The sequence below is a fragment of the Gadus macrocephalus genome, chromosome 22 (assembly GCF_031168955.1).
Source record: "Gadus macrocephalus chromosome 22, ASM3116895v1".
Taxonomy (NCBI): domain Eukaryota; kingdom Metazoa; phylum Chordata; class Actinopteri; order Gadiformes; family Gadidae; genus Gadus; species Gadus macrocephalus.
In genome coordinates, this window is record NC_082403.1 from 10,946,703 (window position 1) to 10,951,702 (window position 5,000).

The 5,000-nt window shown below is 46.5% G+C and overlaps 1 protein-coding gene across 1 annotated transcript in view; it reads left to right on the top strand.

The window, feature by feature from the left end:
• Positions 1-1,158, top strand: part of ndufs6 (NADH:ubiquinone oxidoreductase subunit S6) — a 59,316-nt gene extending 58,158 nt beyond the window's left edge. The window contains exon 5 of the mRNA XM_060043498.1: positions 1,148-1,158. The gene's annotated coding sequence lies outside the window, so the exon portion shown is untranslated. The remainder of the gene's footprint in view (positions 1-1,147) is intronic.
• Positions 1,159-5,000: the final 3,842 nt, after the last annotated feature.

Consider the following 5,000-nt stretch of genomic DNA (forward strand, 5'->3'; position numbering starts at 1 on the left):
AGATCCAGAGATATGTGAGTAACACATAAATGCATGGCATCCATCATGTGTTACCAGAGATCATAATAAGAGATGGTGGCCCAGGCCAGGTATGCACTATAATGGAACTGTGATGATAGGAAGGCTACGACGTATAGATTGTGTAGGGGGCAGCGCCCTGCTAATTACGAAGGGCCCTGGCCGGATAAGGGCCTTCCTCGTGACAATGAAGCCTACTTAAGTTTCTACTTAAAAACAGTTAATCTTTGTTTCGCTAATAAGTCGATGATGATGAGAATGGTCCACGCAACAAGAGGTCTTCTTGACATTTAAAAAAAGTGAATCCAGTCCCTCGTTTTAACGAGCAATTTACAGCTTCCACCGGGAGGACAAAAGGATTGACAGATACGTCTGTGTGTCTTTCCCGCCGTGCCTCTTTCCCTCCTGCTTTTATCTGACCCCACGGTCCCGACTCCCCGGTCGTCATTATCACCGCTGCTTGATAATTACATGTGGCCTGACCTTCGTCCTCTTTTGTTGTCAACCCCCGCACAGCGTCAATGGAAAACATTCCTGAGGCCGCGGCGAGCGTGGCGGGGGGGGTCAGCTGCGAGTGCACGGGAGACCGGAGAGACCATTAGGTAAGAAAGAATACATAATAGGATGGCGGGGTAATCACGAGGAATTATGATGCAAGCTGACAAGAACTCCCCGCAACTCTCCACTCGCCTCTCCCGGAAATAACAAATACGAAACGTAGCGTCTGTCTGCGAGCGGCAGAGGCTGACCTTTTTGCCACGCGTTTGAATTTGTCACTCGCACTGCGAATCCGCGCGTTGTGAATGAAGCATTTTCAACCGGCGGGAAATTGAGGTTGTTATGCCAGCAGCACGTATCTGTGATCCTTTACGGTCCACCATGGACGAAAAGGTAGAGACCGTTGCCATCGGGATATGTACAAAACATAACACCCTATCTCCCTCATTGATTGGACCCATTTGGAAGATGGTGGATTCATTCCGGTCGAGTGGCAGTCGCGATGGAGGACAACAGAGCAACGGACGCTGAGGAAATAGGAAATGCTCAAACTGAAAGAAAACCCAAAGCCTACTACAGGCCTTAAGGGGTTCAGCTTGAGTACTACCAGCTCATCGGATAAATAAACCTTTTGTCTCTGCAGTCGTAGGGGTTCTCATTCTGTGGGTATTGCTATGGCAGCAATGGAACAGGACGATTAAACAGTCAATTAAAATAAGATTTACTAGAGAGAGAGCGGTATGATGAAACTAGGGGGACCACAGCTCGTGGGCGCAGCGGCGTGACCTTATCCCCAACCCTGATCCCTAAGTACTTCCTGCAGATCCTAATTTCCTTAACAAGCGTATTATTGTGTACTGGCTGATGTGTAGTGGGAATTGACAGGCAGGAGGCAGTTGTTTGGCGTATGAGCTGCTTCGACTTTATGTATGTTTGGCTTATCTGTGTGTGTGCTCACCTTTGTGTGTGTGTGGGTGGGTGTGGAGGTGTTTGTCCATCTACGGGCCTGGCTGCAGCTGCACAGAGCCAGTGTGTTAATGAGTACCTGTGTGTGTGTGTGTGTGTGTGTGTGTGTCCCTTCCCCAGTCTAAACCCGGCAGCGTGCCGTATCGGCGCAGGCCGGATTTAACCAGGTGAGCAGGTTTCATCCAGCTGATTAGAAGAGAGCGCTCACATCCCATTAATCAACTTCACTTAGCCACCGTCCTGGAGCCCTGGCTGGGGCCTCCACGGTGCCTGCAGGGTGCTGTCACCCAGGGGCCCCCCCCGAATGTGGGAGTCGAGTCGGACGCGGACAGCATGCGATGCCGTCTCCCCGGGTCCCTCCCCCCTCCCCCCCTGCCCCCCTCATCGCTTTTCACTCCTGCCATAATTACCGCTGTCTGAAGGCGAACCCGTGCGGCTGGATCTCATTACGCTATGATACGGGGCCGTGTCTGCAGCGCCACGCCACCGACGTACATTGGCTTATTTACATGAGAATGTATCCAGTCGCCTCCTACCCACCCACACCAGCACGCACGCACGCATGCACGCACGCACGCACGCACGCACGCACGCACGCACGCACGCACGCACGCACGCACGCACGCACGCACGCACGCGCACACGCACACGCACACACACGCAGTCGAAGACACACATAAACACAGACGCAGATGCACACACACACACACACACACGCAGATGCAGACACACACACACGCAGATGCAGACACACACACACACACACACACACCGTAAACTCATCCCCTCAACCCCACACACATGCACCATTCCACTTTTCATTTACATAGGCCTGATATGCTAATGCATGACACATGGGTTACCTTGCACACACATACACACACATGGATGCACGCACACACACCCACGCACACAAATACAGATACGCGCACACAAACGGCAGCACCTATTCAAACATGCAACTCACACATGAGGGTTGCTCATAAATTTAGACACTTCCGTCAGAAGGCCTCTGCCAGCCGACAGGGATATGAACCCAATATAGCATCCCAGAGATAAGCCGGCGACTCTGGAAGCAGAACTAATATTATTTGCACGGTGCCCAACGTTTATCTGGCGCCGCCTGCAAAGTGATGGTTGGGTGTCACTTTTGTTTAATAATGATGTGCCAATAGTAATATGTCTGCTGGCTGCAGCCCCATTACAGTTCAAAAGATTATCCAAATACAATCTAATTTGGAATATTGCATTCTGACAGACTGTGACTGGAGGAGGTGGGATGGGTAATGTGATATTTTTTTTTACCCTTTCTTCTTTCATTTAAAAAAAATTCCAATTAACATTTTTAATGCTGGACAAACCAGGGGAGGCTGTGAATCAGGAGCAAGGTGTTTGACAGCAAATCTCCTGATGGCTCAGACAATGGAGTAGGGAAATAAGTTTACAATGCAAACTTTTGATTGAGGGAATATCCCGTTTGTTCTCCCTCGCTCCCTCTCTCTCTCTCTCTCTCCCTCTCTCTCTCTCTCTCTCCCTCTCTCTCTGTTTCTTGCTCTGCGACTGCTAAATGAACATTTGTGAAATAAAGCAAGTGTATAAAAATGTCCTTCAACCGAAGCGCAGACACCGTGTAGACACAGAGATTCACTCATCCCTTATCAGGAGCAAGAAGACCAAGAGGATAATCTCACTCACACACCTTTCCCCGCTGTTAATACCCCTGACATTTACAGCAATAAAAAAAAAAGATAAAAATGGCTTGGGGGGGGGGGGGGGGGGGGGGGGGGGGTGGGGGGGAAGCAAGCATCACAGTTTGCAAGCTACATTGTCACAACAACAAACGAGGTTGGTTGATTTGAAATAGTCTAATCAGATTTCCCATTGGTGGCTCTTGATGAGTGATCATGTACTACCTATGCACTGAAGCAAGCAGCTATGAACTGAATTGTGAAACTGTTGTGTTTACACATGAAAACACAACACGCATTGATTTCCATGAAATTCCCCTACAGGGACTAATAAGGGCCACCTCATTAGGGATGCACAGATATACCTTGAGCATTGTGGTACCATTGCAATTCTGCCTGTATAATAAATGGATATAGAGCTTCACACAATCATTTCTCATTATTGTTGCCTTAATAATAGGTGTAATCATGCCCACTTTTCTAACACGTATAGTACTTTGTGGTTTGGTGGTCCATATATCAACAAAATATCTGATGTTATGTTTGTGAAATAAAAAAGGGGACAAATTTAAATTTTTCCTATTCTTATCATGGTATATGTAGCACTGGAGTAAATGGGCAGTAGCCTTCATGTCTAATGTTTGCATATGATGTGTTTTAAGCTTTCATAAAACAGCCAAACAGTATCCAAAGTAGCTCCTCTAATACGGATATTTTTATATTGTATTTATTGTGTCTTGTTAAGAATCGTCCATGCCTGCTTATGGTACAAAGTCGAAAGATAGAACCCCGCTTAGAGAGGTCATATCATAGCTAGACTCAGATAGATTTGACACTTATTACCAACTGTCTCAAAAGTAATAATCATGAGCAAGCTCCTTTGTCATTTAAAAATGTCTCACATTTTTTTTTTATTCTTTATGAAAACGGGGAATTACCGAGGACAGGCCAACAGAAATGGTGCTTTCTCGGAAAATGGGGACTTGTGCCTAACCTGAAGTCTGTGTAAATGTCACGATTTTTGATTAAAGAAATATTTTTGAATGGTAATTTTGCAGATATTAAGTCTGGAATGGTTCAATTCAGGTTAGGTTGGATCAGGTCAGAGTATCGATCGGAAGGTGTGAGCAATGCATCATGGGAATACAAGCCAGAGAAGCCTACAGTGGAGCTACACTATATCAAGCGCACAGCTTGAGGTAGAGATACCGTTTTGGCCTGATGATCAGTCAAGCAGAAAGCTGTTCAATCTTCAGCTGCTCAGTCGTTTTCTGTTGCAATAATACTCACAGCCAGACCGACTGACAGACAGCTAGTCAGGCAGGCAGACAGACCGATAACATTGAAGAACAACTGTCAAAAAGCTTCTTTGCTTTAGACAGTAAACACTAGTTTGGAAATGTCAGAATTGCATACAAATACATACAAAAAATGTATGTAAGTGTAAAGAATGCTTCGACCCTGGGCCATTGGATTGAGGTTTCTGAAATTCTTCTGCCATGCTTTAATTGCTGTTTGTTATTGGCCAAAGGGATGACCTGCATATGTGTAGGAGTCTGAATATAGTGTTAGCAAGTAAGCAGTGCAGAAACATGTAATGAGAGCAGCGCAATTGTGGGAAATCGCTCAGCTTAAAAACACGTCAACAGGAAATGTGTGTATTTTATTCACACAGTTTGGGTTGCACGAAACAAGTTGTAGCGTTACATCACACCCCATCGCCGCAAGGGATAAGTGGAGTGACATGAATGTGCATGTGTGTGTGTGTGTGTGTGTGCGCATTGAACATTTTCTGTCAGTGGTTTGTGTTGTGACTGGCTCCCACTCTGT